General features: G+C 47.1%; 1 long non-coding RNA gene across 1 annotated transcript; it reads left to right on the top strand.

Annotated features, from left to right (window-relative positions):
* The first annotated feature begins 10,743 nt into the window (after nt 1-10,743).
* On the top strand, nt 10,744-14,263 carry LOC137047966 (uncharacterized). Its single transcript, XR_010899294.1, has 3 exons — nt 10,744-10,830; nt 12,771-12,906; nt 13,749-14,263. It is a non-coding gene; the product is annotated as an uncharacterized lncRNA (long non-coding RNA).
* Nucleotides 14,264-15,443: the final 1,180 nt, after the last annotated feature.

Genomic DNA, 15,443 nt, shown 5'->3' with positions numbered 1-15,443 from the left:
ACACTTACTGCCCTGGCTGCCCGCTGCTGCACTTAAGCGCCGCCAGGCGGGCGGTCAACCACCAGGGCGGTCTACGCTCCCGCCTTATGTCCCAACTCGCCCGCCATCTCGTTTAATGGAGTCAGAAGCGCCTGAGGTCCCTTCGTGCTGTCCATATCCCGGGGATCCTGAATCGTGCAGCCGAATAGCTCTCACGGATTCAGCCAATCCCTGGGGAGTGGAGACTCCATCCCCAGTTGGTCCAGCTGATCTAGGATCAGTTCGGGGACGCACAGGTAGATCTGTTTGCCTCCCATGACTCGTCCCATTGCAGCCTATACAATTTCCTGCCCGAGGGCACGCTTGGCACGGATGCACTGGCGCACAGCTGGCCGCAGGGCCTACGCAAGCATGCGTTTCCCCCAGTGAGCCTTCTTGCACGTGGTTTGTGCAAGGTCAGGGAGGACAAGGAGCAGGTCATTTTGGTCGCCCCGTACTGGCACGGCCGGACCTGGTTCCCAGAACTAGTACTCCTTGCGACCCTCCCTGGCCGATTCCTCTGAGACAGGATCTCCTCTCTCAGAGACGGGGCACCCTGTGGCACCCGCGTCCCGATCTTTGGAGCCTCCAAGTGTGGCTCCTGGACGGGACACGGCAGGTTTGAGTACCCTACCCCCTACGGTGGTGGCTACCATCACTTCCGCTCGGACCGAGTCCACGAGACAGGCCTATGCGATGAAGTGGAACCTCTTCGTCAGTTGGTGTTCTTCCCGCCAAGAAGACCCCTGGAAATGCCCGATTGGGTCCGTGCTCTCATTTCTCCAAGAAGGGTTGGATCGAAGGCTGTCTCCTTCCACCCTGAAGGTTATGTGGTCGCTATCGTCGCATACCATGACCTCTTGGATGGTAATCCGGTAAGTAAGCACGACCTGGTCATCAGGTTCCTGAGGGGTGCGAGGAGACTACATCCTCCTCGTGCTCCTCTCGAACCCTCTTGGGACCTCTCAGTAGTTCTAAGTGCTCTGCAGAGGGCCCCATTTTGAGCCTTTGCGGTCAGTAGATGTTAAGTTCTTGTCTATGAAGACAGCGGTCCTAACCGCATTGGCCTCCATCTAGAGGGTAGGGGACCTGCAGGTATTTTCGGTTGACGAAGCGTGCCTGGAATTCGGGCCGGGTGACTCTCACGTGATCCTGAGACCCCGGCCTGGATATGTGCCCAAGGTTCCCACCACTCCGTTCAGAGACCAGGTGGTGAACCTGCAAGCGCTGCCTTTGGAGGAGGCAGACCCAGCCTTGGCACTGCTCTGTCCAGTACGCTCCCTCTGCGCTTACGTAGACAGGACGCAGTGTTTCAGGACCTCAGACCAGCTCTTTGTCTGTTATGGTGGGAAGCTGAAAGGGAAGGCTCTCTCAAAGCAAAGGCTGTCTCACTGGATAGTGGACACCATTGTTTTGGCTTACCAAAAGCAAGGGCGCCCATGCCCCCTTGGGGTCAGGTCCTCTCGGAGTGTGGCCTCCTCTTGGGCTTTAGCGCATGGCGCTCCGCTGACAGACATCTGCAGAGCTGCAGGCTGGGCGACACCAAACACATTCGCCAGATTCTACTATCTCCGAGTGGAGCCTGTATACGACTATGTACTCGCCTCTACAAGTGGCCGGTAATGGATTGGCTCAGGTGTCTTCGCTTGCTCGCCATTCCACTCCACGGACTGGATACGTGCAATATTTTTCTCAGGTGAGCTCCCCGAGAGCCCTGAACTCCTCCAGCACTGACGACGCTGACGCCAGTAAGTCTGCCCTTAGTTCAGACACTCGTGTCCGGCCAGGTGTATGGCGTTTAAATAAAGTCAAAAGTCGCACGCACGAAAACCACGAGCACGCGAATAAACCCAAGCGCGCAAAACAGACCCACGAGAGGAAAATAACAACGCGAGAGCGCATCTGTGCACCCGCGAGAGCGCATCTGTGCAGCCGCGAGCGCATTTGTACACCGCGAGCGCGCGAAACAGTATTTAGGGGCGGAAATGAATACTAGCGCAAGCCCCTGCTGCCTAGCGCGCACAACTGCAAATGAGTGCTCGCGTGACTACTCAACACTCGCTCGCTCCTCGAGTTGACTTTTGACACTTTGAGGGCGGGCAATGACTTTTGTCTTCCCACCTGTGATTGGTCATTTGGCCTAGGACAATCTGACCTTTGCCATCAGGACTAGGACAAGGCACGTTTTAAGGAACCATTATGTCGGACCCTGAGCAGGTCATTTCATTTTTAAGTCTTTGCGTTTCGAGTGCAATATATTCAATATATGAAATTGTATTGTACAATTTCGAAGGTATTTTGTTTACAATCATCTTGAATAGTTTGTATAGGACCTTAATACTAAAAAAGATAATCAAATTTAAGATAAAGCTGGCTAACCCATAAATGTAGGATGTTAAAGGTTAGTTTTGACCTACATTGACAATATACAGTAAATAAATCATCGCTGAGTAGCATTTCTAGCTACTTAACAAAGCTAGTATGCTAATGTACTAAACAAAGCAGCGTAAATGCAATCTTTGTGATTTATTTATCTGACACATGGTGCTGGATGTTCCGCTTGTGCCCGTATAAGGTCAAAGAGCTCTTGCAAAGCCTGGGTGATAGCAGGGGTACTTGTATGTGACTGGACAGGGCCTCCAGAATATACAGCTCCTGACAACACAGAAACTCCAGATAATCTAAATCCAGTGGTGTTGTGCTGAAGGCCTGTTGCAACTTGTGGAAAAGATTTTCCAAAAAGTGGTGTCTTAGCTATTGACAGAACAAAGAATAATTAATGAGATGTTAAGATACCATGTCACTTTTGTGATAAACACACTTCAAAAGTTGAAAGGGTTACATTATCTCTACTCATCCTTTGAGTCCAGGAAAGTATAAAAAAAATTAGATAATGAGCATCAAAGTTTGATTTTACTTACTAATTTCCCTATTTCAAACATGGTCTTAGTAGTAAATATATCAAAATTATTTTCTTAATTGTTTGCATATAGGATGACAGAAAACATCAAAACGTCACTTTTTTTTTGTTTTACACTTTTTACAGGGTCACATAGACCATCAGCAGAAAAACGCTTTCAGTGATGTAACCCTTAAGTTTCACTAATGCCGTTTGTAATGTGTTCTAATCATTTTATAAACGGCATTACGATAATAGCAATAGGGCAAAAGGGGTCGGTGCTGTGGTTTGAATAAATCACAAAGATGCATTTACGCTGCTTTGTTTAGTACATTAGCATACTAGCTTTAAGTAGCTAGAAATGCTACTCAGCGATGATTTATTTACTGTATATTGTCAATGTAGGTCAAAACTAACCTTTAACATCCTATATTTATGGGTTAGCCAGCTTTATCTTAAATTAGCTTATCTTTTTTAGTGTTAAGGTCCTATACAAACTATTCAAAATGATTGTAAACAAAATACCTTCGAAATACAATTTCATATATTGAATATATTGCACTCGAAACACAAAGACTTAAAAATGAAATGACCTGCTCAGGGTCCGACATAATGGTTCCTTAAAACCACCGTGTATTTCCACCGTAAGCCTCCCTGAGCGGGTGTATTCCCTTTGCAACCTTGCCCCCCTGGGGTTAAAAATACACCTGCGGCTGGTACCCCCGTGATCTTCCGTATTGCAGCCCTCCGGGTCATACGTGTATCCTTAAGTCCTCCCTACGGGTAGGCATCTTGGCGCATATCTCCTACTGGAATATGCCTCCCAGTGTACCTTGGTATTCCTGCGTTAAGTAGAGGCCTTTGACCGTCCTAACTTGCATCAGGGCACTCACGCTTGCACAGGGCACTGGAAGACAGCCGAGTGGCGTGATTACATTGGGACCCCCATTCGTCAGTCACTGACGTTACGTCGGAGTCACTGAACGAAAGGGAACGTCTCGGTTACGTATGTAACCCTCGTTCCCAGAGGAGGGAACGGAGACGTAACGCCCCGCTACCACATCCGCTGTACCGCTGGAACGGCTGAGAGTTCAGTCTTGGCTCCTCAGCAGGTAACATAATGCGATCATGCCAAGCTACTTCCTTATATACCCATGTGGGTAGGTGGAGTTATGCATGCAAATCTCGCATGCCCATGGCATTGGCACTGCCATTGGGCGTTTTCTAAGATCTCGAAGATGATTGGCTTCTAGGCGAAACCCCCATTCGTCAGTAACTGACATTATGTCTCCGTTCCCTCCTCAGGGAACGAGGGTTACATATGTAACCGAGACATTCTCCAGACTAAAATAAGTGCTCTCAAATTGATTAACATGACACAGGAAACACATTATAGTTCCCTTTGTCGAGGGAACTCGCACTGCGTCATCGAGTGACGACACTGTGGGGAACGCCCCCAGCGTGACGGCTCTGAAGTATGAATGAAATCAGCCACCAATCTGATTGGTGCAACGTCATGACGTAGTAGGTGAGGTGTATGCGGAAGCTATAAGAAGGCGCCGTCTTATACAACAGACAGTCTTTGCTCTTCAGCGAGGCGCTCTGTGTTGATATTGTTTGTCTATTTACTGTTGTCTGTCACCAATATTAACAGAAAGCATGGGAAGCAAGCAATTTAGACGGTGTGTGCACCCGTGCCCGCGCTTCATTACGGGCTCGGACACACACCAGCTGTGTGTGCAGTGTCTCGAGGCGCAGCACGCTCAGGCGGCGCTTGAGGGTGCCGCCTGCAGCGAGCGTGAGAGGCTGCCGCTCCGGGTGCTGCGCTCACGGCTGGACGTTTTCACTGAGAGCGGCCAGGCTCGCGAGCCCCGTGGATCTGGTCCCGCGTCTGTTGAGGCAGTGTGGCGGCATAGATCCTTGGGCTCACAACTGGATCTCGCGACGGGAGGCGGGCATGCTGAGGCATCTTCCTACTCCTCGTCCGAAGATTCAGACGCTCTTCCGCCTTGCGAGGAAGCCCGCGCCGCGGCATCTTCCCAGGAGGGCGATAACCCAGAGCTGATGCTGTCTGATTCCGAGGGATCAGATCAGTTCAGCCTGGAGGCGGGCGGAGTGCATGTGAATTCACCTCTTCACTCCCCCGCTCAAGAAGAGCTTGTGGACGTGCTGACACGCGCTGTGGCCAAACTCAACATCGACTGGCCACAGGAAGAGGTGGAAGTTCAGCCTGTGAGCAGGTTGGACGGACGCTTCTTCCAAAAGCGTGCTCAGCTGCCACGTAGGGTCTTGCAGTTTTTCCCGGATTCACACAACGAGTTGTGTATATCTTGGGGAAAACCGTACTCGGCGCGCCTAGCGAACCCCCCAGTTCTTGATTTTGGGTGTGCTGTGGGTGCGTCCGAGGCTGGCTACGGGGCGCTTCGAGGAGGCATTAGCGAGCTATCTGTCTCCCGAAGCAGCAGCGTCCCTGAAAGCCCCTGTCCTGCCCACCAAGCCATTCAGGGACAGATCGTCCCTGGTGGGCAGGTCGTATCGAGTGGCTGGGAGAGCTGGTAGCTGCCTGCACACCATAGCGGTCCTGCAGGCCTACTAAGCTGAGCTCCTTAAAGAGCTCGATGAGGGAGATGGTCCATCCCCGGACGACATTACAGAGCTGCGGGAAGCAACCGACTTGTCTCTTTACGCGTCACCAAAGAGACGGCCCATGCTATCGGCCGCTCTATGGCTGGCTTGGTGTGCGTGGAGAGGCACCTCTGGTTGAAGGAGAAGGAGAAATCCTTTCTTCTGGATTCCCCGATAGCCCCTGTGGGTCTCTTTTAGGCGACGAAGTAAATAGCGTCGTCGAGAAATTCCAGGAGGTGAGGAATCAGTCGGCGGCTTTCCGGCAGTATCTCCCTCGCCGCCAGGGGCCTCCTGTAGCCAGCAGGGAGGTCTCTGGTGGCCAGTCCCGGCCGTCCACCAGCGCCGCTCACAGGCAGGCGCAGAAGGAAAGCATCGCTTCCCACGCCCCTCCCGAGGGAGCTTGGCAAAGGAGTCGGCGTTCTCGCCAGAAGTCTTCTAAGCCTAAGGGCGATTTAAGAGATATCCTTCAGGCGAAGAAGGCTTCTGGCAAGCGGTCCTAGCTACGGCGGGACCGCTCAGAGCTGGCCCTGCCGGGGGCGGACGACCGAGGTCGTTCCGAACCCGCAGCTCTGGGGAAATCGATGCTGTGCTTCCGTCGTTAACAACGCTTCGGGCCTCATCGATGTCCCGCGGACGTACGCCGTTCCAGCCGCCTCAAAATCGACCTGCGGCGGGGCATCGAATGCGTGCGCACACCGAAAATCCTCCCTGACTAAGCTCTGCCGGGCGGCCGCTTCAGGGGGTCGGGCAGGAGGTTCGGTGGGTACCAGAGACCAGCCTCGAGAGGCTGGTTCCCCTAGTAGAATATATCGGCGCGTGGTCATGCCTCCCGAATATCTCTGCCTGGGTCCTGAGTACAGTGGGAAGGGGGTACAGACTGCAGTTCAGAGCTCCACCACCGAAATTCAGCGGTGTGGTCTGGACCGTGGTCCCCCCGGCCCAGGGGCAGGTTATGGAACAAGAAGTGCAATCTCTGCTGGTCAAGGAGGCTATAGAACGTGTTCCTCTGCCAGACAGGGAGTCTGGGTTTTACAGCCGCTACTTCATTGTTCCCAAAAAGGGTGGGGGCTTGAACCGGACTTGAACCGGTCTCTGAGGAGATTCAGGTTCAAGATGCTCACGATTGGTTCGTCACGATAGATCTAAAGGACGCATATTTTCATGTCTCCATCCTTCCTGCCCACAGGAAGTTCCTGAGGTTCGCTTTCGGGGGCGAAGCGTACCAATATCGGGTGCTTCGTTTCGGTCTAGCTCTTTCCCCTCGCACCTTACCAAGTGCATGGATGCAGCTCTGGCCCCGATGAGGCTCCAGGGCATCCGTGTACTGAATTACATCGACGACTGGCTCATAATGGCTCTGTCGCGCGAGATGGCGATTCGGCATTGAGATGTCGTTTAAGCCCATCTCAGGTGCTTGGGGCTGAGACTAAACACGAGCAAAAGCGTGTTAGTACCCGCCCAGAGGACTACGTTCCTTGGTGTAGTAGCATTCCTCCCCAGCATTTCTCCTGGCACATAAATTGCTTGGAAATGTTGGCGAGTTTACAAAGCTCTGAGGAGCTTTCTCCCGGACCTCCACGGCCACCATGTCCTGGTACGATCCGACAGCATGTCAGTAGTATCGTATCTGAATCACCAGGGGGGTCTGAGGTCGCGCCCACTATGCAGGTTGGCGCATCAGATCCTCCTGTGGTCCCAGGAGAAACTGTTGTCTCTCAGAGCGATGTACGTCCCAGGGGACCAGAACCAGGGAGCGGACGTCCTGTCGAGGCAGGGGTTGAGGCCCGGGGAGTTGCGGCTCCACCCCGAGGTGGTGGAGGCCATGTGCGAGAGGTACGGCCCGGTGGAAGTGGATCTGTTTGCATCTCTAGAAACGACCCACTGCCCGCTGTGGTTCGCCCTCAGGCATCCGGTTGCCTCTCTAGAAACGACCCACTGCCCGCTGTGGTTCACCCTCAGGCATCCGGCCCCGCTGGGGCTCGATGCCATGACACAGACGTGGTCGAGGCAGCGTCTGTACGCATTTCCCCCGATCGTTCTGCTCCCGGGAGTTCTAGAGCGAGTCCGCCGGGAGGGCATCAGCCTCCTATTAGTTGCACCCTGGTGGCCGACCCGAGTTTGGTTCTCCGACATTGTGGCACTGCTAGACGGCCCCCCATGGCAGGTCCCTCTGAGGAGAGATCTGCTGTCTTAGGCAGGGGGAATGATATTCCACCCCAGGCCTGAGCTGTGGGACCTCTGGGTCTGGCCCTTGAGGGGGCCCAGTACCTAGGGGATGGCCTGCCACAAGAGGTCGTAGAGACCATTCTCAGCTCTAGGGCTCTGAGGAAACTGTATAGCCTTAAGTGGAATGTCTTCACTAGCTGGTGTAGAGAACGGAGGGTGGACCCAGTTAACTGCGCTGTGGCCTCAGTGCTGGAGTTCCTCCAAGACCGTTTCTCCGCCAGTCTGACCCCATCCACTCTGAAGGTGTACGTGGCTGCCATAAGGGCTTTCCACTCGTCTTTAGATGGGGGACCGCTGGGTAGGCACCACTTGGTTTGTACGGTTCCTTCGTGGGGCTAGGAGGTTGAGGCCTGCGGCTCATCCCAGAGTCCCGGCCTGGGACCTGGCGGTGGTTCTCGAAGGGTTGGTTGAGGCCCCCTTCGAACCACTGGAGTCGGCTGAGGCGAGAAATCTGGCCCTTAAGGTAGCCTTTCTCCTCGCTATCACTTCTCTGAGGAGAGTGGGGGACCTCCAGGCCTTGGCGGTCACGCCAACTTGCTTGGAGTTTGCCCCTGACGGGGTGAAAGCTATCTTGCACCCCAGACCGGGCTACGTGCCCAAGGTTCCATCTATGGGGATGGGGTCAGTTTTTATTCAGGCATTACATCCTCCGCCTCACACGACGGCTGAGGAAGCTAGGCTGCACCTGCTCTGCCCTGTTAGGGCATTGAGGATTTATTTAGACAGGTCAGCCCATTGGAGGAATTCGGACCAGCTTTTGGTGTGCTTTGGCCCCCCTAAGAAAGGGTTGCCTGCGGCGAGACAGACTATTAGTAACTGGATCGTTCCAGGCTATAGTCACGGCTTATTGGGTGTGCAATTTGCCTTCACCCATAGCCGTAAGGGCTCACTCTATGAGGGTTTTGGCCTCCTCGGTGGCCCTCCTTTTGGGAGCCTCACTTATTGAGATTTGTGAGGCAGCGAGGTGGGCTAACCCGCACACCTTTATCAGGTTTTATAAGCTGGACCTCTAGAGGGCTTGCATCCTGAGTGTGCCTGAAGTGTCAGCTTCACACCAGGATGGACATGCTTCGTTGTGGCATAATGGGTATTCGTTCCCCAGAGTGTCGTCACTCGACGACGCAGTGCGAGTTCCCTCGACAAAGGGAACGTCTCGGGTTACTTTTGTAACCCTTGTTCCCTGAGAGGGAACGAGACACTGCGTCTCGTCGCCACACCTTCACGTCCCAGCCAACACGTGTATGTGGGGCCCACATGGGTTAAACATGGGTTACAGGGGTACAGAGTGGGCATGGGCTCAAAATGGGCATCTTATCTGGGGCCCACTTGGGTGAACTAAGTAGGTCCCACATGGGCAAACCCAGCTGGGCTCCACATGTGGGACCTAGTTGGTTCACCAATGGGAAATGAGTACATGGGTTGAAAATGGGCTACACAGCTAATTAATTTTTACCAAAAAGACAAGTGCAAACACAGTCAATTCCAAAGGTTGATTACATGGGTAGATAGCACACAAATATGCAACCTTGAAATAATTATTTTATTTTCACACTTTAACACAATGTGACTTCAATCTAATAAAAATCTAAAAATTCCAACACAATTGCAATTTTACCTAATTTTCAACCATGAATGAATGTCACGATGGCCTATTACCGAAAGTCTCCTCCAAAGGCTGAATGTTCTCTCTAAATGTGCACTCGTGGCCGGGAACCACAGAACATTTTTTCTATATATTATTTTGTAAACATAAGTCTATACATTTTCTTTTTTTTTTTTTTTTTTAAATGCAAGTTATTTGTAGATTAATGTAACAAGTCATTGTTGTCCATTGTAATTTGTAGGCCTAAGTTAAATTCTATAGTTAAAGTTCTATAGCCTACATTAGTTATTTTTGTAAAGCAAGCTATTTGTAAACTAACCAGAGTAATACTATACATTGTTTATTTTTGATATGTAACTTGAAATGTGTTGCTGTGTTTTATTTTTGTGAAAAAAAATAAAAGAGAAGTGGTTGTTCTGTACATTGTTTATTTGTTAATGCAATTTCTAATTTGTACATTAAACTAATTCTTCTATAAATATATTTTCCGGTCAAATTAAAATGTGTAAATTAAAATACTTTGGTCTATACATTACATAAAGTAGGCTACTTTTTACAACTATTTATACAGTATAATTTAGGTTTAACATCAGAAAGAACACATTTAAATTAACAGATAAAACAGAAGACAACATTTGTATGTAGGCTACACTTTCATTGAGCTGAGTGGGAGACCATGCTGGTCCGGGATGGGCTGCACAATAGAGACCCTGGCTCAGCCAGAGGGACATCATCCGAGTTGTGTCCACTGTCTTCATGTTTGCTGGACTGAATCAGTCGATGCCATGTCATAAAAAGTACAACGCATTTGAATAATCAACAAAAAAAAAAAAAAAAAAAAAAAAGAAGTAGGCTGGGCTACTTCAATAAAGTCTTGGACGTAAATATATAAATGTGAAAATGTATTGTAACGGTTACATTTAACATAAGAAATAATATGTTAACTAAACCATAGGTTAGGCTTTAAACCTGGTCATTGTCTGGTCTCCTGATGTCGCAGGCTTTGAAGCATGTTAAAATCCGCTCAAAATTCATAAAAAGCGAATAAAAAAATCTATTAAAAAAAACACTATTTTGCCTCCATTTCTCCTTTTAAAATCCCTCACAAACCTGCTGTCAGTTTTCACACACCTGCTATAGGTCATTTAATGACGCTTGGTTCAGTGTTGCCAAGTCTGAAATTTGGCTACTTTTACACTATTATTGCTGTGCAATGTTTGTTGCCTGTAGTCCACAGGTTTGAGTTGGCTTTACCCTAGCAATATTTCTATCTCCCATCCGCCGCGTTTTGGCGCATTTTGGCCGTGATTCCGCAACTTTTTATTTGCAATTGGAGGGGTTTTGTTGTTTGGACCTGGCAACCCTGTGTCCGGTTTGGCTTTCGAAGCGCGCACATTGTCACAGCCTCTGTCACTTTGCTGAAAGACAGGATTTCTTGCTGACTGCCAGTGGATTCAAGGTAAGAACAAACAATTTCTAAACTGAAATGTTAATTAAAGTACATTGTTTTCAAAGCATAAGGTTAATCATAGATTTTTTTAAGTTAAAATTTTAGTTAGACTTCGCTAAATCGTGGCATTTTCCGGCGCCATGACCAAACGATAAGCATAACTGTACCCTATTATAGAAATAATCTTATTTTCTTATAATTAGTAGTATACAAACTGTGAATTATTACAAATATTTTGGAGACTTCAGCATTGAAATTGTAGGCTACCACTGTTTTCCGATATAAATCCCTCAATGGTAGTAATTTCTTAGTTTGTGTAAAGTGTGCACATCAAACTCCCAGAATGAAAGCAGGACTTATTTATATTTCCAATGTAATTATGAGACAAGCGTTCCTGCCTATGTGCTTCTTTTCCTTTTTTATTTAGTGTTAATTTAAATAACAAATGCACAAAAGATTACCAATATAGAAGCGTTATTTATTTATTTTGCCGTGAGAGGCGCCTTTTTAAAATGGTTTTCTGATAGCAGTGAGCGTTTTGCGGGCTGTTTATGCGTTTATAAAGAAGCGCTATGAGCGCATGAACCAAAAAAAAAAAGCACCTCTAAGCAGCAAAGCGTCCGACGTCATCTCGTTTTTTAACACTCAAGAATACTGTTCCAAATAATTTACATTGGCTTCTGAAGGATTTGGTAATACTTGAGTCATAGTAATAGTTCGGATCTTCACTTAATAATTAATTAGGCTATATGCATCATTCTAATTATTAATCTGAATGTAGTACTTCTCAAAGAGTCATGACATTTTTTGTCATTGATTAGCTAATAATTAATTGAACTGAAAACAGTAGAAAAAAAAGGAAATAAGTAATTGGTTATGTAAGAAATGAGGGATATTTCCCCCAAATATAAATCTCAAATTTCTCCTGAGTACCACCAGCCCTGCACAGTTTGTATGTCTCCCTCATCTATCACACCTGATTCAAATCATGAGCTCATTAGCAGAAACTGCAAAACCTGAAATGGGTATGTCAGCCCCCTCCACCTTCAACTCCTTTAACGGGTGTTACTCCAGACCGCACCAGGACAGTTCTGCAAGGTGCCAGTTCTTCATTTAGAGATAAGACATAATGCTTTTATCCAAAATAATGAAATCCAATTTCTCAACTGTTTACATTTACTTTAGACATAACCGACTGTGTTTACAAGAAAACTTGAAAACTTGATGGGTATAACTATTTATGATTAAATGATGACACAAATTTAGTTTTTAGGTAAACCATCCCTTTAAATATTGCCCTGTGCCCTTGTTTCTGTGTTTGATTGGTATATAATAAACCTTTGGAGCAAAAATGTTGCTCTTGTCACTTTTGTAAAAATCCACAGAAACCATTTGTGTATAGCAGATATTATATCTGATACCATTATTTTATTTCCTGAAAAATGTCAAAGTGCAGATAAATGAAAGCTTTAGCATAAGTTCTGCCAGGAAGACTTAATTGTTACGTCACTTTAACTTCTATCTATCCAATCACATTCTAATACTTGGGTATAAAAGATCGGTACTTACTCATGTTTGAGTTCGCAGATGCTGACGCACCAATTCACCGCCATCCTCCCCACCACCTCCAAGTCAAATCCTTCCCTACTCCACCCCACCACCACCACCAGGATGGTCCCTTCCATACCTCACGGGGGGGGGGGGGGGGGGGGGGGGGGGGGGGGGGGGGGGGTCGGCTGCGCCTCTGCCTTCGTCTTCAGGCAGGATATGCAGAGTCCATACCCTCTGATTGCGAGCTACGGACGGGGCCTATGCCAAAGTACTTTATTGCTTGCTGGATTGTTAATAAATGGATTATTGTCACAGTATTTATTCTCCCGAGTCTTTCTGGCAGAACTCCTTTTTGTTGGAATTGAATCTCACTTTAATGCTCTTTAAATATTTTACAGGAAGCTTGAAAAAAAATGTGCTTACAAACTCTATTACCAGAAGAGACGCAGAAAAGGCAGTGTCAAAGTGGCTAATCGGTGCCAGGGACAGGGGAGGACACCGCACTGTGAGGGCACGTGGTGGACAGCAAGACGGGTAAATAATTTAAGTCTTGCTTGGTTTTAAATGGTAATAAAAACTATAAAAAGATAAGAATGATAGTGCATATCAATACAAATTCAAAATTGTTTTACCATTTGAGAGCTGTTACATACAGTGCAGATGAGGGACGTTGATTTTACTGATCTTTTTTTTTTCAATCATATATCACTCATAAATGATTAAATACAAAAAGAATAGTAGCTATTAAGATTGATGTGATTTGGAATGCCTGATAAAAAAATATGATCAGAAAATCAACGTGCCTGAAAATCTGCACGCAGTGTAGAGCGACCGTAACTTGTTACAGTGACTTGTCCTGGAATCTGTCAGCTCTGCATACCCACTTCAGGTCTTGCATAATCTCAGGTCTTCTATAATAAGCTGATAAGATGAATCAGATGTATTAGATGAGGAAGACATACAAAGGCTGCATCTGACAACTTATGCAGCTGACTCGATGCCTCTCCGACCTATCAGCCAACGACTTAACAGGCAGCGCTTAGATAGTAAGGTACCTCACAAAACTGATTTCGGAAAGACTTATGAGGCAGCACAATGGTTTAATGATCTACAACAAAACAGAAAGAGCATTGGTAACAGCATGTATTTTCTACAATACTAATTTCTCATCAAAATTACTTCAAAAGTGGTAAAAGTTGGTCAAAATGTACTTTTTTGCACACCCAGTATGTTCAGTGCTGAGGGTATTTCAGGACAGATTTACCAACTTCTGATCTAGACCAACTTCATGTGGGGTACCAAAAGGCTTTAAGTGTGAAAAGGGGAATAAAAAAAGTGGAACAATGGTTGATTTAATTTATTTTGTCTTTTCAAAGGGTCGTTGGGAGGCCGACGACAGAGGAGTGAGGAGCTGCACTGTTTTCTTTTTCCATTTTGTTTGTGAAATACATTATTTTTGAGTGTTCAGATATGCAATTTATGTCAAATTAAGTTTGTCAGGAGCTTCATTTTAATGTATACATTTTTTATTGTTGATATTTTTGTGTTATAAAGTTATAAATGTTATAATAGTCATATTTGAATTGTTCCTAATAAACCTTGATTAATAACGTAAATCATAAACTGGTTTCAGTTCATTGAATACCTTTAACATTTGAATGTAGTTAGTGGATTACATGTAATGTTTGTATTACGGGGTTTACTGTAAAATAAGGTAACCCAAACAGAAAATGTGCAAGCCCATATATATACCCGTTGTGGCCCATAAGAGCCCAACATTACACCTATCTGGGTCCCGTCATCAGCCCATATGGGCAGACCCATGTAGGCCCCAAATGGGTGCTACCTGAGTTACCCATATGGGCCTAGTATGAGCCCATCAAGAGACCCATCTTCAACGCATCTGGGCAAACCCATGTAAGCCCCAAATGGGTTCTACCTGGGTTAACCATGTGGGCCCGGTATGAGCCCATCAAGATACCCACCATCAACCCTTCTGGGCAAACCCATGTGGGGCCTCCATGGAAACTGAGGACAAAATTAGCTGGGTCCCAGTTGGGTAGCCCAGGTGGGCCCCAGATATCAGCCCATGAGCAACCCCTTTGGGCCCCACATGGGTGTGTTGGCTGGGGTAGAGCGCTCGCTTCATCGCAAAGGCTGTCTGTTGTATGTTGTATGAGATGGCGCCTTCTTATAGCTTCCGCGTTCGCCGTCACCTACTACGTCATGACGTTGCAACAATCAGATTGGTGGCTGATTTCATTAATACTTCAGAGCCGTCATGCTGGGGAGGTTCCCCAGAGTGTCGTCACTCGACGACGCAGTGTCTCGTTCCCTCTCAGGGAACAAGGGTTACAAAAGTAACCCGAGACTTTTTCCAAAACCAATTGTATATTAATAATACAATAATATAATGTATGAGTTAATACTAATATTTAGAGGGATAGTTCACCCAAAAACAAAAATTTTGTCATCATTTACTCACCCTCAAGTTGTTCCAAACCGTTATAAGTTTCTTTGTTTTGCTGAACACAAAAGAAGATATTTGGAAAAATGTTTAACCAAGCAGAAAGGAAAATCATTGACTACCATAGGAGGAAAAAAAATACTATGGTAGTCAATGGTTGCTCTTTCTGCTTGGTTACAAACGTTCTTCTAAATATCTTCTTTTGTGTTCAGCAGAACAAAGAAACTTATACTGTCAGGCTTCTGCCCTGGCAGCTCTGTCTGTTTTGTCTTTGTTTAATGTCTCTATGTTTGTGCTGTGTCTTAGTACTTGGATCTGTCTCTCTCTGTGTTTGTCATGTGTTCCTCTTGTCCTGCCTCCTTGTTTGCTGTTACCACACCCCCTTGTTTAGTCTGGTCTAGTCCTCGTTTCACTAATTGTGCTCACCTGTTCCTCATGTGCTCTGCTCCCTTTATATTGTGCTACCTTCCCTCTTGTCTTTGCTGGTTCATTGCATTTGTTTGTCCGTGCAAGCTTCTAGCCCAGTGTCTTGTCAGTTCTAGATTTAGTGTCTCCTGTTTTTCTAGCTTTAGTTCCTGAGTTTTTGACTCTAGTGAAGTTTCTG

Source organism: Pseudorasbora parva, chromosome 19 (genome assembly GCF_024679245.1).
Source record: "Pseudorasbora parva isolate DD20220531a chromosome 19, ASM2467924v1, whole genome shotgun sequence".
NCBI classification, from domain to species: domain Eukaryota; kingdom Metazoa; phylum Chordata; class Actinopteri; order Cypriniformes; family Gobionidae; genus Pseudorasbora; species Pseudorasbora parva.
This window is presented reverse-complemented; position numbering and strand designations above follow the sequence as displayed.